Source organism: Callospermophilus lateralis, chromosome 8 (genome assembly GCF_048772815.1).
Source record: "Callospermophilus lateralis isolate mCalLat2 chromosome 8, mCalLat2.hap1, whole genome shotgun sequence".
In the NCBI taxonomy this organism is placed as follows: Eukaryota; Metazoa; Chordata; class Mammalia; order Rodentia; family Sciuridae; genus Callospermophilus; species Callospermophilus lateralis.
Window position 1 is genome coordinate 76,708,905 of NC_135312.1, and position 27,356 is coordinate 76,736,260.

The 27,356-nt window shown below is 36.2% G+C and overlaps 1 long non-coding RNA gene across 2 annotated transcripts in view; it reads left to right on the forward strand.

The window, feature by feature from the left end:
- The first annotated feature begins 470 nt into the window (after nt 1–470).
- The window catches only part of LOC143405937 (uncharacterized), a 33,242-nt gene continuing 6,356 nt past the window's right edge, over nt 471–27,356 (forward strand). The window contains exons 1-5 of one of the 2 annotated variants that reach the window (XR_013092138.1): nt 471–638; nt 1,631–1,716; nt 14,615–14,690; nt 15,986–16,056; nt 19,670–20,052. This is a non-coding gene — a long non-coding RNA (uncharacterized LOC143405937). Of the gene's footprint in view, nt 639–1,630; nt 1,717–14,614; nt 14,691–15,985; nt 16,057–19,669; nt 20,053–27,356 lie in introns of those variants that run through there. The other variant, XR_013092139.2, reaches the window with a different exon arrangement.

Consider the following 27,356-nt stretch of genomic DNA (forward strand, 5'->3'; position numbering starts at 1 on the left):
AAAATAAAATCATCTAATGGCTTCTCAGTACCTGAGTCCAAGCCTTTCATTTCCTACTTCCCTCACTACCTCAGAATCTTTGCTCCATTCCCACCTGCCCAGTCTATTCTATTCAATCTACCAAATCGTCTCAGATACCTCCAACCGTTTTCTTCTTTGGATTTTCCTCTAAAATGCTGTATAATTATGTTCCAGCATTCACACAAAAGAAGAGTACTAGACACTGACTTAGATGAACTTGTCACTTCCTGGAATCCAGGATTCCACATTGCTCGTGGAGGGCATCAGCAAAGGGAGCTCTATTAAAGGGAGCCCTCAACTGGGGTCTGGGCACCAGAGAGGTTCAGCTAGGGCATTGCCTCTCAAATGCGGAGAACTACACTTCCCAGAATCCTGGAGTCTCCAGTGGACTACATTTCCCAGACAAACTAGCGGCCAATCCTGTTCCACCCTGCTCTGGCCTTGTAGACCTTTGGGGCCTCGGAGTGTCCGCTGCTGGGTGCGCTACTCAAGGGTCTGAGATCGTCGCGGACTGGATCCCCACGCCAGGTTGCTGGCGGACGGGGCGGTTCCGGAGCCTCCAGCTTGCTGATCCCTGCCCCGCGAGGTGTCGCCCTGGGAGCCCCAGGCCAGGGAAGGTGAGCAGCAGAGGACGGTGGGAGGCGGATCGGGGCCTCGGGAGAATGCTGCGTCCGGAGTGGGGAAGTGGCCCGTAAGGTGTGTGGAGAAGCTTTTTTGATCAGGGCGACACCCCAGGACCTGTCACCAGTCCCGGCTAGCCATCCCGCGACATCGCCTCAGATATGTCAGATGCACTTATCCCGGGTTTGCAGCAGGCCCGTCTCCTGATTTCCCAGGTCTGTCCACAGTACCTGCCCTGCCCTACCCTACCCTGCTGTGTCCTGCTGCCGTTTGGTTTGCTGCGGGACTCAGTGGACCGGGTGAGAAAATGAGTTTCTTCCCTATGGCTTCAGCACTTGCAGTGCCGGGTGTAGTGACCTGTCTCACTGAGGAGAGAGGTGCTGGCTCTCTGATGGCACAATCAGGATTAGTACCCAGGTCTTTGCTTTCTGTGCCTGATCCCCTTCCCTCCATTGGAAAGCTACTGTTTTTCTTTTATGGAACAGCTTTCTCTAAAATCTGGGAGTCAATTCCTTGACAGGAGGCAGAGGAATTTGGGTGGCAATTTTGGAGAAAAATTGCAAGGTGCACAGTGAGATTAGAGCAGATGCTCAGGGACCGGAATCCTGGTGCCATTGTCACTGGCTTTGTGAACTGGTGCATTCTGTCCTCAGTTTTCCATTTCTACAAAATGGAATGGAGCAATGCCAGCTGACTCTGTGGGATTGAACAGTGTAAGGCTGTTGGTGCCTGCCACTTGGTGAGGCTCAGTGAGTCCCTGCTGATGATGGAGTCGCATGTCCTGAGTTTTGCTTCTGGAAAGCTACATAGCCACAAACAGCGGGGCCCTCGTCCAGGACGACCCCAGTTCTTTTCTCCAGTTTTGTGCACTCCCAGATCTTTCTGACTTCCCTCTGTAGTCACTTGTGATGAAAAAATTTTAGAGCTCCTGATTTTGAGGGGTGGAAAGCAAAGGGGGCTTTCTTGTGGTTTCTTTTTCTTCTCTTAGATCCACCTCCTGGAGACTGCACCTACTCTGGGGCAAGTGCCCAGAAAAAGGACATGACTATTGAGCAAAGAGAGGCAAAGTCCCAGGTGAGCTTGCTCATTGCCATCGCTATTCTTAGTGCCTCTCCCATTTACAATACAACCTTCACCAGAATTCAGAGCACAAGTCCTTTGATCTTGGGGGAGCTGCTCCATCCTCACAGGTGGTGGTGGATTCTGTAAGGAATACTGCCCATACTCCTGCGTCTAGTGTTCACTTTTTTCTTGTTAAACATATTTTTGTTCATTAATCTCAATCTATTGTGTGATTACTAGTTTGATAGGAATACTTGCCACAAGTATGTAACACTAGGGACTGAACAAACATGCAAACCTGATGAAATTACTTTCTGGCCCTCTCTCCTTCATTCATTCTTCTCTTCCTCCCTTCCCTTGGCAAAATGCTTTTTTTTTTTTTTTTTTTTTTTAATTTCCATTCTGAGCAAGTGCTTCACATACAAAAACTGATCTTGACCTACCATTTTCATTTCTATGCTGGGCAACTGAAGGAGGCACCCCATCCAGGTGACATAACCTGTGAACAAAAAATAGCCATGTTACAGGGCACACAGTTGGAGAGGTCTTTTTCTCTGAAGCAAAGAGGATGCTCCTCAGGAAGCTGCAGGAGGGTTCCATGAGGATCTTATGAGATATTGGTGGTAGAAAAGCACCACATGCTATAGTTGCAAATGGGGTCCTCAAGACAGACAGCCAAATTTTAACTCAATTCCTTTGTTATGTTTGTGGACTTTGGGCAAATAATTCCATTTCTCAGTGCCTCAGTTTCCTCACTTAAGAAATCAAAATAACAGCTATACCTACCTCCTAGAATAGATGAGAAGATTACTTGAGTTAGTACATGAAAAGTGTTTATATAAGGGGTGGGCACAAACCAATTGCTCTGTGTATGGTTATTACAGCAGTTGAATGATACTATATTAATAATAGTATTAATTTCATGGATAGAAATTGGTAGGGACATGGTGTACATTGCTTGCCTAGCTTTTTAATAAGATCCTAGGTTTTATTCCCAGCATCATATTTTTTAAATTATATAATGTTTCTAGGACCTAGAAAATACTGGTACTTTCTCTACTTGCATTCATCTAACACTAGCAGTTAGTATTTCTTGAGTATCCAATATGCTAGGGAATGTTTTGAGGGTTTTGCATTTGTTATTTCTCATTCTCACAGCAACATGGCAGTTATCCCCTATAAATTTGGATCAATTATCTCCTATATAATATGGTCCTTAAAGGTCCATGTGTTTAAGATGTGGCCCTGAACCCATTTTATAGACATATGAGGAACTGAGGCTTAAATTAGTCAAGTAACCCAAGTTCATTCAAGTACAGACAGACCCAGCTACCTGATCTGAAGCATTTTAGCAATATTGCATTATTTATGGACTCACAAACATGGTGGAGTTTGATCTTCTGAGACGATAGCCAGGATCCACCATTGTCTGTTTGAGCTGCTCTGTTTTCTTTATGCCTTTTCCATTCTGTTCCAATGAGGCCAAGTTGCTCTCCTGCCCAAAACTTTCTTCATTCCTGTGTGTAAGTCAAACACTACTGTATCTCATATCTTCAGGACATTTAGGACCAGAGAGAGTGCTGGATTTGCAACTGGAATACTTAAGTTATGGTCTTGCTACTGCCACTGGTAAAGCATGTAATCTCAGGTCTTGGTTACACTTGATCTCATTTTCCTTTTCTCTGAAATAAAGATTGAACTAGAAGATGGCATATGATCCTGCCTGTGCTGCAGTTTTGTTTTGTTGCAGTGCTAGAGATCAAACCCCAGGGCTCTTGCACATCAGCACAAATTCTGCTGTTGAGCTATACCCACAACCCCTACATAGCTGTCTTTCATTGTTCAAATTATTTAATGCATTTTCCTTGTGCATTATTTGCATTGTAAATTCTTTGAGGACACAGATAATTTCTTGTATTTCTTCCATATGTCAATAAATTATTTTTCTTGTCATATATTGAATGCTCTTGGTAGGGATTTCAGAGAATAATAAAAGCATATGAATAGTAAAAGTCAGTTTTTTTCCATTATACTCTTACAACATTCTTATGATACTAGGAGTGGCAGGGCAGGGAGATTCCTCACCCACCAACTAATGCTGAAGAAAGAGACACTGGCTGGGTGTCCTTTAATCCAATTTATTTTTGACACTGTCTCCTTGGGGGTAGCAACAGGTCACATAGGTTGACCACTTAGCTCCCTAAGACTTTCCCCTATTCAGGTACCAATTTAGGCCAGTTATGACCAACCAGCTATTAATTTGGTTTCCCCAGCAATTCCCTCCTCTATTAATTTGGCAGAGCATTCACAAAATTAAGGGAAACATTTACCAGCTTATTATAAAACAATAAAAAAATAAGTTATCAGAAAGGATCCAGATAAAGAGGTGCATAGAATGAGGTATAGGTGTGCCACCCTCCAAGAACCTCTGTGCTTTCAGCTCTCAGACTGTCCAAATCCTTTCTTTTCAAGTTTTTATGGAGACTCTGCTAATACAGGCATGGTATATTAAATCATTGGCCAAATTTACCATCAGGCCACATGGAAATATATGCCTCACTTATATATTTTCTTTGTCTTTAGCATATAAAAAATCACTTGTCATTTATCACTTTGAAGATTCTATGGATTTTAGGAGATGTGTGTCAGAAAATGGGATGAAAACCAAATGTTTATTTTACTATATCACAACTTTTATAAAAAAGAAAATAAAATCACTTCCTTCAACATCTAGAGATAACCATTGACAACTCTTTGGTGTATATCCATAAGAATACTTCTCTATGTTCTTTTATTTAAATGCACATGTATATGTATTTTATCTTTTTAAATTTTTATTCTAAAATGTACATACTGTATAATTTTAGCCATTTTTGAGTATATAATTCAGTGGTATTTTAAGTATATACATTCACATTGTTAAGGAACCCTCATCATCTATCTCCATTGTAAATGATGATATAAAACAACACTTGGCTTTAAAGAAAATAAAATAGCTTGAACAAAGTATGAGTGGCACATGAACATGGATTCAAGTTGCCTGAATGATTTGTTTTGATATGGAAGAGGTTACATGAACTATTTTATAGCCAAAAAACAAAAGTCATCGAGCAATATGTTTAAGAAATAAATTGGTGAGCTGTAGCAAAGAGGGAAAGTTTTTACTATAGGTATTTACTGTTACAGCCTTCTTAGATTTAGGGTTGGTGCAGGCTAGAGGTCTATTAAGCTATTAATACATTCTAAGAGGTTTACCTAATAGGAGAATGTTAGGTCAGATACAAAAGTTAAAGTAAATGACTTTTTTTAAAGGCCTCAATGTACCCCAAGCTAATTTTATCTTTCAAATTACAATTTGCCATCTCTCAGAAACAGGATGTTCTCAGCTGAGGTCAGTCTGCATGATCTTTAATAAAGATGTGGCACTGGGGAATAAAATTGACTGATTTATGTTATATGCATGTATAATTATGTCACAATGAATTCCATTATTATGTATAATTATAATGCATCAATAAAAATTAGTTGAAAATATAGATGTGGCTTCTTCAAAGAAATTCAGCTTCTTAATAGGTTGTCTCACTTATATATTTTCTAACCCTATGAGGTAGGCATTGGGAGGCAGATATACAGATTGACTAAGAATCAAGCCTCGGACAACTACTAGGATTGGAATTCCACTTTTATCACTGACCCACTGTGTGACTTTGACAGATTCCTTATCCTTTCTGTACTTTTTTTTTTCTTTTGTGGAATGGGGACGATGATATTATCTTCTTAAGTTGTGGTGAAGATTAAATAAATTATACACAAAAGACTAACATGAAGCTCTAAGAGCAGTACTTGGCCCATAGAAAGCATTTAATAACTGACAGGTATAAGAAGAACATGTTTAATTAGGCTCTGACCATGGCTACATGACCCTGTCACTTTGAGGCTATGGCAGAACAGTACTTCATGGCCAGGAATGTATGTCAGAGTAAGCTGCTCACATCAAGACAGCTGGATAGTGAAGAGACAGACAAGAAGGGGCCAAGGTCCCAAATTTCCTACAAGAGCTCACCCATTGACCTAACTTCCTTTTACTAGGCCTCACCTCTTAAAGATTCCACCTCCTCCCAGTAGCATCTTGGGCTGGAGACTAAGCCTTTAACACTTTGGCTATAGCAGCTATGTTCATACTTTCTGTGGCTCAGTGTGTTTTTGTCATTGAATGAGTATTCATTAAATAAATGACCTTACCCCTTGTAAAACTTGAATAGTATCAGCAGGATCATTCCCTGCCTTCTCTTTATTCCCCTTTGTCTAATCAAAAGAACTTTTATTCTTTTTTTTTTCTTTTTAAAAATATTTTTTTATTTTTATTTTTTTTGACATTTTTTTTATTGGTTGTTGAAAACATTACAAAGCTCATGACATATCATCTTTCATACATTTGATTCAAGTGGGTTATGAACTCCCATTTTTACCCCAAATACAAGTTGCAGAATCACATCGGTTACACATCCACATTTTTACATAATGCCATATTAGTGACTGTTGTATTCTGCTACCTTTCCTATTCCCTACTATCCCCCCTTCCCTTCCTTCTTATCTTCCCTCTCTACCCCATCTGCTGTTATTCAATTCTCTCCCTTGTTTTTTTTTCCCCTTTCCCCTCACAAACTCTTATATGTAATTTTGTGTAACAATGAGGGTCTCCTTCCATTTCCATATAGTTTCCCTTCTCTCTTTCTTTCTCTCCCCCCACTCGTCTCTGTTTAATGTTAATCTTTTCCTCATGCTCTTCCTCCCTTTTCTGTTCTTAGTTGCTCTCTTTATATCAAAGAAGACATTTGGCATTTGTTTTTTAAGGATTGGCTAGCTTCACTTAGCATAATCTGCTCCAATGCCATCCATTTCCCTGCAAATTCCATGATTTTGTCGTTTTTTAGTGCTGTGTAATACTCCATTGTATATAAATGCCACATTTTTTTTTATACATTCATCTATTGAAGGGCATCTAGGTTGGTTCCAGAGTCTAGCTATTGTGAATTGTGCTGCTATGATCATTGATGTGGTAGTATCCCTATAGTATGCTCTTTTAAGGTCCTCAGGGAATAGACCCAGAAGGGCGATAGCTGCGTCAAATGGTGGTTCCATTCCCAGCTTTCCCAGGAATCTCCATACTGCTTTCCATATTGGCCGCAGCAATTTGCAGTTCCACCAGCAATGTACGAGTGTACCCTTTTCCCCACATCCTTGCCAGCACTTACTGTTGTTTGACTTCATAATGGCTGCCAATCTTACTGGAGTGAGATGGTATCTTAGGGTGGTTTTGATTTGCATTTCAATGACTGCTAGAGATGGTGAGCATTTTTTCATGTACTTATTGATTAATTGTATGTCCTCCTCTGAGAAGTGTCTGTTCAGGTTCTTGGCCCATTTGTTGATAGGGTTATTTGTTATCTTATTGTTTAATTTTTTGAGTTCTTTGTATATTCTGGATATTAGGGCTCTGTCTGAAGTGTGAGGAGTAAAAATTTGTTCCCAGGATGTAGGTTCCCTATTTACCTCTCTTAGTGTTTCTCTTGCTGAGAAAAAACTTTTTAGTTTGAGTAAGTCCCATTTGTTTATTCTTGTATTTAACTCTTGGGCTATGGGCATCCTATTAAGGAATTTGGAGCCCGACCCCACAATATGTAGGTCGGAGCCAACTTTTTCTTCTATCAGGCGCAGAGTCTCTGATTTGATATCAAGCTCTTTGATCCATTTTGAGTTAACTTTTGTGCATGGTGAGAGAAAGGGGTTCAGCTTTATTTTGTTGCATATGGATTTCCAGTTTTCACAGCACCATTTGTTGAAGATGCTATCCTTTCTCCATTGCATGCTTTTAGCCCCTTTATCAAATATAAAAAAGTTGTAATTTTGTGGATTGGTTTCTGTGTCCTCTATTCTGTACCATTGGTCCACCTGCCTGTTTTGGTACCAGTACCATGCTGTTTTTGTTACTATTGCTCTGTAGTACAGTTTGAAATCTGGTTTCGCTATACCTCCAGATTCACACTTCCTGCTTAGAATTGCTTTTGCTATTCTGGGTCTTTTGTTTTTCCATATGAATTTCATGATAGCTTTATCTATTTCTACAAGAAATGCCGTTGGGATTTTGATTGGCATTGCGTTGAACCTGTAGAGAACTTTGGGTAGTATCGCCATTTTGATGATGTTGGTTCTGCCTATCCGTGAACAGGGTACATTTTTCCATCTTCTAAGATCTTCTTCTATCTCTCTCTTTAGGGTTCTGTAGTTTTCATTGTATAAATCTTTCACCTCTTTTGTTAGGTTGATTCCCAAGTATTTTATTTTCTTTGAGGTTATTGTGAATGGGGTGGTTTTCCTCATTTCCATTTCAGAAGTTTTGTTGCTGATATACAGGAATGCCTTTGATTTATGCGTGTTGATTTTATATCCTGCCACTGTGCTGAATTCATTTATTAGTTCTAGTAGTTTCTTTGTAGACCCTTTTGGGTCTTCTAGGTATAGGATCATGTCGTCCACAAATAGTGATATTTTAAGTTCTTCTTTTCCTATTTTTATGCCTTTAATTTCTTTTGTCTGTCTAATTGCTCTGGCTAGTATTTTAAGGACTAAATTAAATAGAGGTGGTGAGAGAGGGCATCCCTGTCTTGTTTCAGATTTTAGCGGGAATGCCTTCAGTTTTTCTCCATTTAGAATGATGCTAGCCTGAGGCTTAGCATATATAGCTTTTACAATGTTGAGGTAAGTTTCTGTGATCCCTAGTTTTTCTAGTGTTTTGAACATAAAGGGATGCTGTACTTTGTCGAATGCTTTTTCTGCATCTATCGAGACGATCATGTGGTTCTTAGTCTATTGATGTGGTGAATAAAATTTATTGATTTCTGTACATTGAACCAACCTTGCATCCCAGGGATGAATCCTAATTCATCATGGTGCACGATTTTTTTGATATGGTTTTGTATTCTATTCGCCAGGATTTTATTGAGAATTTTTGCATCTATGTTCATTAGAGATATTGGTCTTTAGTTTTCTTTCTTTATAGTGTCTTTGTCTGGTTTCGGGATCAGGGTGATGTTGGCCTCTTAGAATGAATTTGGAAGAGCTCCTTCTTTTTCTATTTCTTTAAATAGCTTGAAAAGTATTGGTATTAATTCTTCTTTGAAGGTTTTGTAAAACTCCGCTGTATACCCATCCAGTCCAGGGCTTTTCTTGGTTGGTAGTCTTTTGATGGCTTCTTCTATTTCTTCTTTTGTTATTGGTCTGTTTAAATTGTGTTTGTCTTCCTGACTCAATCTGGGCAGATCATATGACTTAAGAAATTTACCGATGTCTTCACTATCTTCTATTTTATTAGAATATAGGGTTTCAAAATACTTTCTAATTATCTTCTGTATTTCTGTAGTGTCTGTTGTGATATTGCCTTTTTCATCCCGTATGTTAGTAATTTGAGTTTTCCCTCTTCTTTTCTTAGTTAGCATGGCTAAGGGTCTGTCGATCTTATTTATTTTTTCAAAGAACCAACTTTTAGTTTTATCAATTTTTTCAATGGTTTTTTTTTGTTGTTGTTTCAATTTCATTGATTTCCACTCTGATTTTAATTATTTCTTGTCTTCTGCTATATTTGCTGTTGTTTTGCTCTTCCTTTTCTAGGGTTTTGAGATGTAGTGTGAGTTCATTTATTTGTTGTTTTTTTCTTTTTTTGAGGAATGAACTCCAGGAAATGAATTTCCCTCTTAAAACTGCTTTCATTGTGTCCCATAGATTCTGGTATGTTGTGTCTGTATTGTCGTTTATCTCTAAGAATTTTTTGATTTCCTCCTTTATGTCTTCTGTAACCCATTGATCATTCAGTAACATATTGTTTATTTTCCATGTGATGCAGGATTTTTCCTTCCTTCTTTTATCATTGATTTCCAGTTTCATTCTATTATGATCAGATATGGTGCATGGTATTATCTCCACACCTTTATATTTACTAAGAGTTGCCCTATGGCATAATATGTGATCTATCTTTGAGTAAGATCCACGTGCTGCTGAGAAGAACATGTATCCACTTGATGATGGTTGATATATTCTATATATGTTGGTTAAGTCTAGGTTATTGATTGTGTTATTAAGTTCTATAGTTTCTTTATTCAGATTTTGTCTGGAGGATCTGTCTAATGGCGAGAACGGTGTGTTGAAGTCACCCATAATTATTGTGCTGTGGTCTGTTTGACTCTTCAACTTGAGGAGAGTTTGTTTTATGAACGTTGCCGCACCATTGTTTGGTGCATACAAATTGGTAATTGTTATGTCTTGTTGGTGGATGGTTCCTTTTAACAGGATATAGTGTCCTTCTTTATCCCTTTTGATTAACTTAGGTTTGAAGTTGATTTTATTCGATATGAGTATGGCCACTCCTGCTTGCTTCCGAGGGCCATGTGAGTGGTATGATTTTTCCCAACCTTTCACCTTCAGCCTGTGTATGTCTTTTCCTATCATATGAGTCTCCTGAAGGCAGCATATTGTTGGATTTGTTTTTTTGATCCAGGTTACTAGCTTGTGTCTCTTGATTGGTGAGTTTAGTCTATTAACATTTAAGGTTACAATTGAAATATGATTTGTACTTCCAGTCATGTTTATTTATTTATTTATTTTAGTTCGGCTAGTTTTTATTTTTTGGTTATTTTCCTCCCCCTTTACTGCGATACCTCCCGCTGTTAATTTTGGGCACTATTTTTTCATTCCTCTTCTTGTAGAATTTTGCCCAAAATGCTTTGCAGTGCTGGTTTTCTGGCTGCGAATTCTTTTAGCTTTTGTTTATCATGAAATATTTTAATTTCATTGTCAAATCTGAAGCTTAATTTTGCTGGATATAATATTCTTGGTTGGAATCCATTATTTTTCAGCGTTTGAAATACATTGTTCCAGGATCTTCTCGCTTTCAAAGTCTGTGATGAAAAATCAGTCGTTAACCTAATTTGTTTACCCCTGAATGTAATCTGCCTCCTTTCTCTCGTAGCTTTTAATATTCTCTCCTTGTTCTGTATCTTGGCTATTTTTATAATTATATGTCTTGGAGTTGGCCTATTATGATTTTGGATGTTTGGGTTCCTGTAGACTTCTAGGATTTGCCAATCCATTCCATCTTTCATCTCTGGGAGGTTTTCTAGGATTATTTCATTTAATAAGTTGTTCATTCCTTTGGTTTGAACCTCTGTGCCTTCTTCTATCCCAGTGACTCTCAAATTTGTTTTTTTTATGACATCCCATATCTCTTGGATAGATTGCTCGTGAGATTTAAGCATCCTTTCTGTGTTGACTATATTCTTTTCAAGTTGATAAACTTTGTCTTCATTATCTGATGTTCTGACTTCTACTTGATCTAGTCTGTTTGTAATATTCTTGTTAGAGTTTTTAATTTGGTTTATGGTTTCTTGAATTTCTAGGATTACTGTTTGGATTTTTTTAAGATCTCTATCTCCTGGTAAAGCTCGTTCTTTGCAGTTTGAATTTGTTTGTTTAGTTTGTTTTCAAAATATACTTTCAATGCTTGGACTTGCTGTCTCATGTCTTCTCTAACATTCCGTTCCATCTGAGTTAGGTATGCCTTGATTTCTTTCCCTGTCCATGTTTCTGATGCTTCTAAGTCCTCCTGTAGATTTAAGTTGTCCTGCATTATCTGTAATCCTTTTTTCCCTTGTTTTTTCATGTTGTTCACGTTACTTCCAGCTCTGTTTGACTGCTTTGTAACTGCTTTCTCCTATACATTTGTTTTGGCTTTGTATATCTCTGTTGTCTCTCCTTTGTGGTGGGAGATTATGCCTAGAGATGTTGGGCTTTATTGTACTTTAGAGCTGATTCATTGCATTTATAAAGGTCTTCTGGATTCTGTATGCATATAGTGATTTGTTGTTTGTTCTTAGGACTTTAGGTTAGGTGCTATGAAGGTATAAGGGTTAGTATGTCTTGGCTACTTTAGAAGGTTGCTCTACTGAAGGGGGATACTAACCGTCGATTTGATCAGGGTGTTGATAGTAGCTAGGTATTTAGGAGCCCTATAGACGACCTTGAAACATTCACCTATTTGCATTTAGTCAATTACATGTAATGGAGGACTTAATGGTTGGGATGAAAGTTGGGGGTAAGGGGAAGGAAGGTGCTCTTGAAAAGAAAGAAGGAGAGGGAGATAGATAGCATAGAGGAGAATGGAAAGAACAATAAAACTTGAAAGGGGAAAGAAAGAGGGAAAAGGGAAGAGAAAAAATAAAATAAAATAAGAAATAAAATTAGGTCTTAGAGATCCATTTTCTTCTCTTCCCATAGGCAGATCTGTGCCCTCCGAGCTGAGTTTTGCCCTCAATGTGTCGATAACAATCCCTGTAAGGCAGCTCCTGGGAGTCTCTCAATTCTGTTGGTCCAGAGCCATTTTACTTCTACGGCCCCTCCTCCCCTTCCTCTTGCCAGCCAGCCAGGTCCTACTCACTGGAGGTGGTTCCCCAAGGATCTGGTTACACTTTCAGTTTCACCGCATGCCCTATTTCCCGAACGACTGAGCGCTCTCTCTGTCATTCATCTAAGCCCCAGTGCTGTGGAGCTGTGGTCTGGGAGTCAATAGTTTAATTTTTCTGGCCCCTTTAGTGGGCACGCCCTCAGAAGCTGGTGGCTAAGTCCTTTGGTGTCGCCACAGGTGGTAATGGGAGTTGGGGGATGAGGATCCCCTCTGCTTCCCTCAGCCCCTACAATCACAACCACTCCGCTGGCGGTAGGATGAGTTGGGGGCCTGGAGTGTCCTCTGTTTCCCTCCGCCCCTATCGTCATGCCCTCTCAGTTGGCAGTTGGGGGAGTTGGGGGAGTTGGGGGTGGAGAGTCTTCTCTGCTTCCCTCTGCCCCTACAGTCACACCCACGTCACTGGCAGTAGGGGGAGTTGGGGTTGGGGAGTCCCTTGGCCCTTACTGTCATGCCCACAGAGAGATTTTTGAAGTTTCCCGGTTGTTTGTATCTGATGTGGGTGGGAGTCACATACCTGCTAAAGTAGATTCCGCTGTGAAGGAATCTCATTGGCCGAATTTTGGTGACTTCCCCTCTCTGCTATGGTGGGCCCCTGGCTCCTTGCTGGAGTGTCTGAAGGGAGGGGTGGGACTGGCTTGTCTTTGGTCTGACTCAATCTCTGGTTTTAGTTCCCAGTTCCCTATTTCATAAAGGCTTGGTTGGAGTCCCTTCACGTCGCCTCCTGAGCCCGGCGGGCGGGGGCCGTTCACAGAGCCGGGCGGGCAGGGGCCGTTTGTAGGGCCTTTCGCCTTGCAGATGGTCCGGTCCGTTTGCCAGTCGGGTGGGGCCATTCACGGAGCCGGGAGGGCAGGGGCCGTTTGCCAGGCCGGGCGGGGACCCTTCTGGCCGCGCCGGGCCGTCGGGGGCCATTTGCAGAGCTAGGCAGGCGGAGGCCAGGCGGTGGCCAGTGGCTGTTCGGCGGGGGCCAGCAGGATTGAACCTCTGTGCGCTGCGTGGCCGAGATTCACTCGTCTGGGACAAACTGTCACCTCTAATAAACTTACTAATTCCTTGCAGGTCTCCTTTCAGCGGAATTTTGCTAGAAGTTCCCAGCAGGTAGAATCTGGGCGTATTAATGGGTCTTTCTGATCCCGTTAATGTGGAGATACTGAAAGTGCTGCTTCCTCGCAGGCCGCCATGTTGGCCACCTGGAACTTTTATTCTTGCCTAACCACCTGCCTGCCTTATTGTGGATTAACATCCACATATCAGAGAAAACAATCAGCCTTTGGATTTTGGAATCAGATTATTTCATTTAACTTGATATACTCCAGTTTTATCCATTTACTGGCAAGTGCCATAATTTCATTCTTCTTTATGGCTAAGTAGTATTCTATTTTGCATATATACCAATTTTCTATATCCATTCATCTGTTGAAGGGAACCTGCTTGGTTCCATGGTTTAGCTATTTTGAATTGAGCTTCTATAAACATTGATGTGACTGCATCACTGTAGTATGATATTTTAGGTCCTTTGGGTACAAAATGAGGAGTGGGATAACAAGAGCAAATGGTGGTTTTAGTCAGAGTTTTCTAAGGCATCTCCATAGTGCTTTCCAGAGTGACTGCAACAATTTGCAGTCCCACAAGCAATGTATGAGTGTAAATTTGCCCCCACATTGTTGACAACATTTATTTTTCTTCGTATTCTTGAATATTGGAAAGACGAATTTTAACAAATACAAAAACTATTGATGTAATCCCATGTATCCTATCAGATTATAATTGGAAGATACTAGAAAGCAATGGGAAGGAATGTAATATAAACAACACAAACACATGGAGATTGAATAATAATCTTAACTGAGCTCTTATTGAATAGTGCTCTTAAATTAAAAAAGAAATGAGAATAGAGATTCAGAAATTCTTAGAAATAAACAATGAGATAAAATATATCAAAATACTTTCAATATTATGAAAGTGGTTCTAAGCAGAAAAGTTATAGCATTGAGTGACTACACTAAACATGGGTTCCAGATGAAAGAGTTTATGCTATACCTCAAGGCCATAGAACAAGAAAAACAAGTTGCCAAATCCATAAAAACAAGAATTAATTAGATCAGGGCAGAAATCCTTGAAATTGAGAATAAGAAAACAACACATGGGATCAATGTAATGACGAATTTGTTCTTTGAAAAGATAAATAATATTGGTGCTAGAAAACCTAAAAAGCAGCTATCATCCAAGTTTACAAGTGAATTATGACCACTTACACGGCACAGCTGTCATGTAGCCTTTAAATAACCTCTTTAAAAGTTTTCTGTTCAACTTAAGAGTATCACAGCTTATGAGATAGTAGTCCCCTGTGATTCTTCTTTGCTAATTATTTTTTTCCTTTTTCTTAAAATTTGTCCTTAGGTATGACTTTTCTTCAGGGATAAAGTCTGACCTTTGGGTAACACCATGGTATTTACTGAAATCAAGTCACTGATGGGCAAGTATATGGGCTATAACATCTCTTCTTCTCCTTCTCTTTTTCTGTCTATGCCCTTTCTTTTCTCACAAACTTAAAGCAAGTTTATAGAATTGAGATATGTTTTCCTGTTCCCTTCATGGGAGAAGAAAATTAATTGTGAAACAATTAGGCTGACACTCATGTTTTGTTCCTAAATATGGCCAAATACATTAAGAATTGAAAACCTAAAATCAATAAAGAGCCTACAGCAGGAACAGCCTATTTGCACATCTCATGGTACCAAATGACAATATGGAAAGGAAACTCCTGTGTTCCTTATGACCTTTTACTGTTTTTAAGAACTAAGAAGCCTTTGTGGTTAGCCAAGACTCTTTCATGCTTTGTCTTAATTGTTCTTACATAATTTTAAATAAACATCATATCTACAGCACAACAATTAATGGACAGCCTAAGTACTTATCATTTCAAACTAGTTTATATACAGGAAAAGTTTAAATAAATTAACGGAGAACTATTTTACCTTTATTTATTTTTATGTGGTGCTAAGGATTGAACACGGTGCTATAAAACAAGGTGCAATAAAATTTATATTTTAACAACAATGACACATAATGAAAACAAGATGCTGTCTTTTATTTATACAATTTTCAAACAGATATTTCATGGTTGCAATAGTCCCCCAATAAAAAATGGTCAAACATTATAAAAATATCTTAAAATATTTATAGAAATATCTTAAAATATTTAAAATATCCAACATAGTTTGAACATTGCTTTTATTATCAACTCTTAAGTAAATAGAGCTCTTCATTTTTGGAATAAGATTTAAATCTCCCAAAGAACTCTTAGTATGAAGGAAATTATGTGGTTGAACTGCAAGGTTTCTGTCACATCTCCAGAAAGATGCAGTCAGTGCTCACTGTACATAAGATGGAAGATAGAAAGGATATAATCGATTCTATTTCTATTAAAATATTCTTAATACCACTGCCACTTTAGATATGGATCATATGTAAGGGCTCCTTGTTTTACAAATTCAAATAAATGTTTAATTCAACCATTTTAAATATAATAGCAGTAACAGTACAGCAATAAACATGTTTTACAAAAATTATGATGAAGATCATGTAAATAAAAATAATCAAGGATATATTTTCACTGAAGAACATGTCAAAACAATTTAGCAAAAGCAAAATTTAAACAATTTTAGTGTTGCAAGTTTATGAACTTATAAAATTATTTAATTTTTTTTACATTATAAACATTCATATTGATAACATTTTTGAGTATCAATCATGTATTTATGACTACAGGTGGAAACCTTGGGGTGATGCAGGATAAATGAAAGTGTTAAAAGCACAGAGAAACTAAAACTACACATAAGGTATGTTACATACTTCAATATCTTCCTTCAGTTATAGACAGTGATATTCATTTTAAAAAGTAATTTAAATGAAGCACTTAAGGAAAGTTCAAATTATCAGTTCAGTTTTATTTATTGAATACAGTTAACAAGTAAGTGTCTCTTGAAAATGAGGTATCCAGTGATTTTTTTTAAAAAATTGTATTTTTGTTTTCTTAATATAGATTATGACCTGTACTTAGCATACATAGCTCAACTAAACAACTCAGTATTTCACCAAGTCAAAACAAGACTATCAGAAATGAAATCTGAAACCAAAAATAGCAACATAATGTAACTAATCTCAGCCAGTTAGTTCACTCCATTTTCTCTTTGAATAAAAATTTTGGTGGGTACCCAATTATATGTAACCCAATGATACATTGGGACAGAACTTGTACATAGAGGACCATATGCAGTTTGGCTCTGTTTCTCCATTAGGAGTCTGCTAGTATTACCCTCCTATGGGCTCTTTTTGATTTTTTAAGGATTACACAAGGTAATTAGTTAATATTTCAATTTTTTCTCTAAGTGACATGCATTTTTTTAAATACTCTCACCTGTCTTCACACCATTCCTATTGTACATGAATCCTTCTACCCTCACTAGTCTAGAAATGGAAATTCAGTGTCAAATTAATAAATGATAGATAAATACAACTATCTTTGTATTGGAAAAGTCTATATTCTTTTCATGATAGCAATTGAGGTTTGAAGATAACTGTGATCAAGTTATCATGAACATAATTAATAATTTACAGATTGAATCAACCATGGTTTTGCTGCAATTCATCACATCTGCCTCAATTTATGATACTGACAAGTAGATGTTTTTAATCCATTTTCTGATTTAAATCAAATTGACATTAATACAATTAAATTTGACAACTAGAAATATATAAAATTTTAGTGAAGGAAATGTATTATGAAATACAACATTTGCATTTCAGTTCAGCTGGACAATCTATAATTAAATGTTAATTGCAACTAAGTTTAGGCATTTCCATGTGTCTCTTTCCTCATGGTCTTAAAGTATGGCAACAGGAAGACATGGAGATGATGTGTATTACAGAGGTAGAGCATGTGTTTACTATATACAAAGCTTTGGCTTCAGTAACCAGGACCAATAATAAATATTGTTTCATCATTATTGAGAATATATTACTAACATCAGCATATATAGCTACTAAATATCCGTATCTCAACCTCTTAAAATTTTACAATTCTTTACTCAAAATGAAACATCTGTTAGGTCCAAGGTTTTTGACGTTTCCTTTCTTAAATTTTAAAATCTGTTTCCTGTGTTCAATTGGCATATAACTGTACACATATATGAAATAGTGTTTCTTTAAAATATATACTCAACATGTAGGAATCAGAGCACCATTTAACTACACACAAATATCACTTGGGGTATTCCTTTAAAGATAATTCAAATAGTTTACTTGCTTGATACTTCTTTTTTCTGCTTTCTCTATTCATATTGCTATCCTTTTGAAAATGCCACTTTTGGAATATCCAAGTGTTCATTATGGGGGCATGTTGGTTTTGTGTTTCCTCATTCAGGTTGTGTGTCCTTTGAAGGTCATCACTCCTTTCTCTTAAAGTTTCAGTAATATCACTGTGTTTCTTTTTCTGGTTCTGACACTTAATTTTTCTCTATTTCTAGATACTTCATGGAGATTTTATCCTTTATCCTCTGATATTTATGCCATAGCTCATTCTCCCTTTTATCACTGTTAGAAACCTAGGTAAAATCAAGGATACATTTAGCTAGCATACAACAAAGTGACATTTCAATATATCCTCTGAAATTAAACAATAATCTGTATATTTGTACAATGAAAGCATTGCAATATATAGGTATCCCATTGAAGAAATATAAGATGTAAACTTCAGATCATATAAAAGCATTAATTCCCAAGACTTTAAAAAAATAGTAATTTCAGCAAAATGTATACATGAGAATAAAAGGAATTTCCAATTTAAAGAATAGCAAAATTGAAAAATTTATGAATTATGTCAAATTCAAGGAATAGAATAAGTGATTACTAAGTATAATGGTATAAAAAAAAGAAGTTTGCCTTCTGTCACCTCATTTATATGACCAGCCCATGGTAAAAGCCTTAGTGCTACATGTACTTGGGCACACAGAATTTCCTTAATTTTTTTTCCTGAAAATATTCTATGCATATTCTATTGTTTTAAAATTTTGATATCAGTTATGAGAATTGCACACCCTATAAATGATAGAACTAGAGCCAACACTTAACATATCTATGTTTATCAATAAAACAATTCTAGAAGGCAGGGTGAAGCCAAAAATATAGACAAGTTGTGAAATTTTATCTAAGCCTTCCACCTCTGCTTCTAGTGCTTATCCACCAAGCAGTTATTTTTGTCCTGTGAATATATAAAAACCAGAGAAGGCTCATATATTCAAAATAAGTAACCATTAAAAAGAAGTGCAAAATACTAATGGTAAAACAATTTCTAAGTTGCTTTTCAGTATTATTTGTTTCTTTTTAGTGAAGTTTGAAACATAAGTAAATGTGAAATAGAGAAAATAAACTGGCCCAATTTATTAGGAACAAATACTATTAAGTTATTACTGAGTACATATCATGGTGCATCATTATTTCCCAGACTGTCCTTTATAAAACAGGAGATTACTTGCTGCAAAGTGTTTGTCTTCTCAAAAGTGAGGAAAAGATATCCAGAAGCAGGGTCTCCTCTGGCCACACTTTTCCTCCTTATTTAACAGTGGGAGTAATAAGCATGTCTTCACATTAACACATAAAAGGAGTTAAATCACTTCCTCCAAATAGAAGATCTACTGTTAGAATCAAGGGTTTTGAGACCATCAAGAAATCACCAATTTCTATGAGAAATATTAGAAGCCTTTTCTCTGAATGAGGCCACTGTGAAAAACCTACTCTACTGCTACAGCTAAATTAAGTTGAATCAAGAACATTACTTAATCCAGTGGGACAAAAATGTCACCTTCACTCCCTAAATATGCACCTCATTGTTGTACATATATGGATTGTAAATCCTCCATATTTTCCATAATGAAAATAGTTTATATTTAAACACACACACACACACACACACACACACACACACATTTGAAAACAATTCATTTCATTTTGGCCATATCTATCACTTTTTGTTTGCAGAGATTTTTTGCTGGTATATTATCTTGTAAATTCTGGCAATCTGTTCTCAAGAAAGTAGGTGTCATTTTATTCTGATGAGACCTAGAGACATTTTTGGCCTCATCTCAGCAGGGGATAGAAAATCTAAAAGCTTAATTAATAGTCACATGTTCAAAATAAGTAATCATTAAAAAGAAGTACATCATTAAATCACATAAACATTTAGCACACATGAATCAATCAAATTTAAGCTGCATAAATGACAGAAGAAAATCCTCCAAAAGTAAAGATATTTCTTAAATACAGGCAGAAATACAATTGTGAAAAAAAATTAAACAAAATATTTTTCTAGTTTTAAATCTATTTACTCTGTATCTTAACATAAAAGGCCCTAAATTGATATTCATGTCAGTTATAAAACTCAACTCTTTCTTTCAGGAAACAAATGCTGAATATCTACCAGAAGCCAAGATTTGCAATAATTAATGTTGCCAAAAATGTCATCACTTAATTTTAGGGTGAGATAATATTTTGTTTTAAACCTAAATAGTAGTGTCCCACCACACATAACCATGTTTGGGGAGAAAATATACTGCATATACAATGGAGATCCTGAAAGATTATTTATCCTGGTATTGTCAGAGATGTCTGAAGTTTGTGGAAGTACACATTTATGATGATTGTATGTTGGTGAAATTGCCAAATGGCACATTTCTCAGATCATAGCCCTATCATGAACTGAAACATGGCTACATATAATGCATTAAAGGGATATTATAAATAAGTTTTTTGAAATAAGATTTAAAAATTGAAAATTTACTGAAAGCTTATGTACCTGATTAAATTTATTTCTTGTAATATTTAATTCCATATCAAATTTTCTGAGATAAATTTCAAGTTTCTTTTTCACTTCTTTATTATCTTCATTTTCTTTTGGTTTTAACTGGTCATTATTTTGTTCAAAAAATAGAGAATCATTTCTTCTATTTTTCTTTTTTAAGGTACATCTGCAATAGAATATGTTTATCTTTAAATTGATTATTCCTGAGAAAAAATTAACTTTATTCTACTTTTTATGTTTCTCTTATGGTAGCACTTTCAACTTGCCTTGTTGAGCATTATGTATTTTATAAACAACTCAAAATCCCATTTGGAAAAAAACTGAACCAAATACTTAATCTAATAATTATGAGTATGGGTATTTTCAACAAAGAAATAGGAAGAAATTTTATTTATAAACCAGAGTAAATTTGAATAAAATAATCAATAATCAATTTCCATTTCATTTTTAAATGAATATTAATATTAAAACTGTAGCTGAGGGTCTAGCTCAGTACTAGCATATCTTCTTAGTTGAACTAACTCGTAGATTTCATTCTATACAAAAGAAGAAAAACTACAAATGTTTAAAAACATGTTTCTGAGCAGCAAAAAAATGCCCATTTCATTATGTTTGGGAGAAATGTAAATAACATAAACTTTCTTGAGAAGAATTTAAAAATCTGTATCAACTTTTTAAAAAGTTTCTCTAGTCAAATAATTCTACAGTGAAAATGTATTAAGAGTAAACAAATTGAGAAAAATGGTTTTCTGGATTTTATTCCTTGAAACATTGATTGTATTACAAAAAGCAAAAAATAAATATAAAACCACACAAATTTCTATTTTTTATATATACAGATTACTATTCAGATGTGGTGGCACATGCCTCTAATCCCAGCAACTAGGGAAGATGACACAGGAGTATCTAAAGATCAAAGCCAGCCTCAGCAACCTAACAAGGATCTAAGAAAGAAACTTAGTGTCTCAAAAATAAATAAATAAATAAATAGGCTTGCTGAGTGTATGTCTCAGTGGTTAAGTGCCCCTAGGTTTAATATCTGATACCTAAATAAAAAAATAATTCCTATAAGGTAGGGTTCTGTACAGCCATAAACTGTGATTGGGAAGAATATACATTTAATATTCATGAGTATTGATGATTAATAGTGTGTTTTCTTAGTCACTAAATTTTTATGTTCCAGATGAGTAAAATATTTTCTCTCTTGTAACATGCCAAAAATAATTCAGCAGTTACAAACATTCCCCCATGAACCAGTAGTATAAAGGAAAGAGTTTCACCCCTTCTTTTAATCAGCATAGCAGACCTCAAATTTTGGAAGTTCTTGTTTCCATACTTTATTTTCTTTGTAATCTCTGATTTCACTCTTTTTACTTCAGAATATTTCTTTTTATGTTCACAAAGCTCATTTTCCAGTTTCACAATTTTCTTTTAATGTGTAGTGAACATTATGAGCAGTGATTTTTTATTACATTAAATGAAGAATCTGAATTCAAATGTTTTAATTGGATAAGAGTTTTAAACAATAAGGAAACAAAATAGAAATAATATGTGAGTCATTTTTATATATGAATGCCTGTATATTCTCACATGCATTATTCATACACTAAACAAGTATAAATAGTACCTAAAACATGTGTGTGCTATGTTCTACAGATCAAACTCCAGCTAAGTCAGAATTAGCTTTGAATATGGTCCCCAAGTGGTTTTTCATTACACATTCAGAGATCCAGTATGAACTTTGTCACCTTCAAATTCCTCTATGTTAACTTGAATGAAGCACTAGTTTCCTCCCTAGCCTGTTCCCCAAAATAAAAGTTTATAAGGAGTGGTAATATTTCAAAAAAATGAATTTTTCATATGTGTGGAGTGGGGGATCAATCCATAACCATCCATACTTCTTTCTACTTCCTCATTATTTCTGCCTATAATTTTGTCCTAAATAGCAGCATAATTTTTCATATTATTAAATTTTATATATGCCTAGCCATTTGTGGTAAAAAAAAAAAATTAAATAAACTTAGCTCTGCAGGATCAATTTGTTTCCAACTGTGACTAAGTCAGAAACATTGGGAAAGTTTTATTGTGACCTTCATTCAGAAATGGAAACTCACAAATTGTTCCCAAATTTCACAAATCCTTTTCTTCTTCCTTATCATATGTGAATTGAATTTCCCACCGTCCCCTGAATACAACTAATTATTTTTTCTTCTTTGACTCCCTGTACTCACTGCCTTTTTCAGTTTTAATTCCCTCTTCTCTCTTTTTCTTATCTCCATTTTCCTGTGCTTGAAGCATGTGTCAAAATGCAACTCCCACTTCAGTTCCTTCAGCAATATCCCCAATTTAACATGTGATTGAAATCTAATAACATATATGACTTCTTAATATACTTTTTTACTCACTAGCTATATAATAGATACATTCTTTGAACAATTCCAGTATACTAGTGCTCAGGTTTTAAGGCAATATACTCTCTAAAATGTTTTGCAATGTATGAGGGAGAGTAAAACTTTCCCAATGTTTCTGACTTAGTCACAGTTGGAAACAAATTACATTACTCTGGATGTTGCTCAGACTCACACTGGTAAGAATAATGACAATAATGAGTTGCAAATAGATTTCATCCTCGCTCTTTAAACATCATATTTCTAGTTGTGAAATCATGGGAATTGGAAATTAAGACCATTACATTTTGAGCAACATTTCTACATAAGAGACTATGTTTGCACTCCAGATGAAACTGAATTCTTCTTTTAGTGTGGTTACTGGTGAGATAAAACCAGAATGGATGATACAAGAAATGTGTTCCCTGACAAAAACTCACTGACATGCATATATCCAAAATATATAATATCAGAGCTTAACTAGTCAACTTTGCATTCCCTAGGAAATCTACTAACTCAGTAGAAAACTCATCTAAGACGCCTTTGAAAGTGTTCATGATGTTGTACAGCACTTGACAGTTTAAACAATACATGGCCAAATTATTAGTGCTAAATTAGGATATTTGGTGGGATAAGAGAATTTCAGTTCTGTCATCTTGGGTAGGAAAGAAACACTGTTCCGCTTGCTTCTTTAGAGTTATCACAGGCTTTCTGAATCTAATATCTTTCAGCAAAATATTTACTGAGTCAAATTATCACTTAAACAAAATAGAATTCATAAAACAAATTATGTCTGTATTTTACTTGGATACAAGAACACAGGAAATTTGGGTAGTATATGTAACAGTTTTCACTGAAGAAAAAACTAAAAGGAATTCCAAGGGAGAAAGGTGGCAGTGCAATATCATGCAGTGCTTAAGGATTGATCATTTTCAGAAATGAGAGTTAGATGGACAGGTTTATGGCTGCATGATGAAAAAGACAGGCTATGGGAAAATGCTGACAAACCACTACAGAGAACCTGTGATCTGATGAAACTCAGAAAGAGTGGCATTTAAAAGAAGAAAGGCATTCATGAAAGAAATAGGTTCCAGCAGTGCCAGGGGTAATAAAGCTTTGTAGAAAAAAGTAATCTCCCCTATGGTGGTCTGAGGAGAATCTCAACAATATAATTAGAAAATATAGAAAAGCCAGAGATAGATAACTCTCAAAACAAATTGCCTACAAATATATGAAAAAATTTCAACACCATTAGCATGTAGGAAACTACCATTTAAAACTCCGTTGACATTTTAGATCCGTCCAGACAGAATGACATTTTTTTAAATATTCAAATAATAAGTGTTGGTGAGGATGTGGGACACAAAGTACACTCATACATTGTGAAACTAAAAATTAGGTTCCACTTTGGAAAGCAGTATGGAGACTTCTCAGAACACTAAGAATGTGACTACCATAAGACCCAGCTTTCTCACTCCTCAATTTTAGACCCAATGTAAAAATCAGTATGCACACATGACATAAGAACTTCAATGTCTGTATTGCAGCAATTCAGAATTAGAAAATGATAGAACTTCTATAGATACCCGTCAACAGATGGATGGATAAAAACAAAACAAAACAAAAGAAAAGAAAACAAACAAACAAACCAAAACATGGAGACACTTGGCACTGATTTTTTTTTTTTTGATGCACCATGAGGTCAAAATGAATCTACAGATAGTGTATAGAAATAGATTCCAAACACTTTCTAAAATATTAAAGTTTTAACATTTAAATCTTCCCCAATTTATTAGGGAATGTTTTTTTTCCTAGAAAAATATAGGAAATATATTTAGATTCCTGTCAATTAAAATACAACACATTTATCAAATTAGACTTGGATTTTCCCAAAGATACCAAGGAAAATTCTATGTTTGGCCAAATCTTCCTGGGAGAATCAGATTCACTAATAAATTGGGCCTCATCACTCAAGTTACCTTATTTTGACTTTTTTCCTGGAGTTTTAGAAAAAAAAATCTATCCTTTTTGTAGTGTTTCTAAGACTGTAAAGTTGTTTAAAATGTGCCTTTGAAGGCACTCACAACAAGAATCAGGGTGGGTATAAAAAAGAATATGAGATAAAGTTGTTTGTTGGCACACCAAATATTGAGGGGAAAGAAGGCAGTATGCATTCAGTAAAGTTTCATTGGAATTCTTTCCTACATCTTTCTCACAAGGTACCTTTCCAAGGCATTTGCCCACTTCCTGAACTGGTGTTTAATAATGGCATAGAAGCTTGAAATTGAAACTAAATCTGTCAGTGATGGGAAGAGTTCTGACGAATTCTACTTCAAGCACAAACATCACAGAGAGTTCTTTAACAGAGTGAATTGTGCAAAAAGAAGCTGTTAAAACACATGAATTCTCTGCACTGGGAAGCTCTTCTAAGACAGCATATTCAAAGTGTGGTTCAGCTCTTAAACATCACATAGCAGGCACATTATTTAAATGGTGGTAGCAAGGAATACCATGGGACTAGGCTCACCAAACCTTGAAGAAATACAGAGAATGTTAAGGCAATTCATTCACCAAATTTTCATTGAACTTCATTGGTCCACCTTTTTCACAGTACTCATTTCAATTGCATTTTTTTTCTTCCTAAAAACTGAGGCTTAATAATGGCACAGGTGTTTGAATCTCAAACTAAATCTGTTTATACTGGGAAGAATTCTGTTGAATGTTTCTTAAACCATAAACAAAGCAGAAGGTTCTCTTTAAGAACAGAGTGAATTCTAGCAAGTAGAAGCTGCAATACAAACTAATTCCTTTTGGGTTTTGCAAGCTCTACACAGCCAGCACATTCAATGCAGACTTCATTTTTGCTCCATTGCTGTAATGGTAAAATATCCAAATTAGTCTAGGAAGAAAACAGTGTATATAGGCTCACTGAAAATTGAGAGAAAAGAGGGAAGGATGTGAATAAGATGCTTTCAGTAAAATTTCATTGAAATTCTTTTCTACACCTTTCTCACAATGTTCCATTCCAGTGTATTAATCTGCCTCCTTTGAACAGATGTTTAACAATGGTACAAACTCTTGAAACTGAAACTGAATCATCCCATGCAGGGAAAATTCTTGTGAATTCTACTTCGAGCGCAAACACAGCAGAGGTTCTTCTTTAGAAAAGAGTGAGTTCTAGCAGATGAAGCTGGAAGCACAAACTGCTTCTGTTTTGTTCTTGCAGGCAATAATGAGCCAGCACATTCAAAGCAGACATCAGCCTTTTCTCATCACAGTGATGGCAAAATATTCAAACTGGTCTAGAAAAAAAAGTTGTATGTAGGATCAGCAAATATTGAGGGGAAAGAGAGAAGAATGTAAACAGGATGCATTCAGAAAATTTTTGTTGGAATTCTCTCCTACAAATTTCTCACAATGTTATATTCCAATGCATTTGCCTGCTTCCTTTAAACTGATGTTTAACAATGGCACAGACCTTTCAAACTGAAACTGAATCTGTCCATGCTGGGAAGAGTTCTATTTAATGCAACTTCAAGCACAAAGTAGTGGTTTCTGCTTTTGAATAGATGAACTTATGCAAGTATGAGCTGTGAAAACACACAGATTATATCAGCACTGGGAAGCTCTACTAAGCCAGCATATTCAAAGGGGGATTCACCATTCAACATCACATTGCAAGCACATAACTTAAATGGTGGTAGAAAAAAAAAAAAAAAAAAACTTTGGACGAGGCTCACCAAACTTTGTGGGGAACAATGGAATGTTAAGAGAATTCCTCTCCAAAGTTTTCTTGACATTTGTTGGTCCACCTTTTTCACAATACTCACTTAACTGCAGTTTCCTGTTTCCTATGAACTGATGTTTAATAATGGCACAGATGCTTCAAACTGAAACTGAATTGCATGTGCAGGGAAGAATTCTATTGAATGCCACTTTAAGCACAAACCAAGCAGAGGTTGTCCTTTAAAACACAGTCAGTTCTAGCAAGTTGAAATTGATAGCACAAACTGCTTCTGTTTTGTTCCTGCAAGCTCTACTGAGCCAGCACACTCAAAGCAGGGTTCAGCCTCATATTGCACAGGTTCAAAATCATTGCAAGCACAATATTTAAATAGTGGTAGCAAGAAAAACCTTGAGACTAGGCTTACCAAATCTTATGGGTGAAGAGGGAATGTTATAGGAATTCCTTCACCAAAGGTTCCTTGTAACTCATTGATCCACCATATTCAAAATACTTCAATTTTCATTTCCTTCTTCCTATGAAATAATGTTTGACAATGGCACTATGCTTGAAACAGAAACTAAATTTGCCCTTGCACAGAAAAATACTGTTGAATGCCATTTCAAGCACAAAGAAAGCAGAGAGTTCTCCTTTAGAACAGAGTAAATTATAGCAAGTGGAAGCTGCAAACACACAGTTCTTCTCTTCTGGTCTTGCAAACTCTACTCAACCAGCACATTCAAAGTAGACTTCAGCCTTTCCCTGTCGCAGTGATGGGAAAATATTCAAATTGGTCTAGGAAAAAAAGTTGTATATAGGATCTCCAAACATCCAAGAGAAAGTGGAAATAATGTGTATAGGATGCATTGAGAAAAGTTTCATTAAAATCCTTTTTTAAACCTTTCTCACAGCATTCCTTTCCAATGTATTTGCTCACTTCAGAAGAACTGATGTTTAACAATGGCACAGAAGCTTGGACCTGGATCTGAATCTGCCCATGCTGGGTAGAGTTTTGTTGAAGGCTACTTTAACTGCAAAAAAAAAAAAAAAAGGAACGGGTTCTTCTTTAAAAGATATTCAAATAATGCAATTAGAATCTGTCAAAACCCATGGATTCTCTTCTTCACTGGAAAGTTTTTCTAAGCCAGCACATTCAAAGCTCTGTTTAACCAT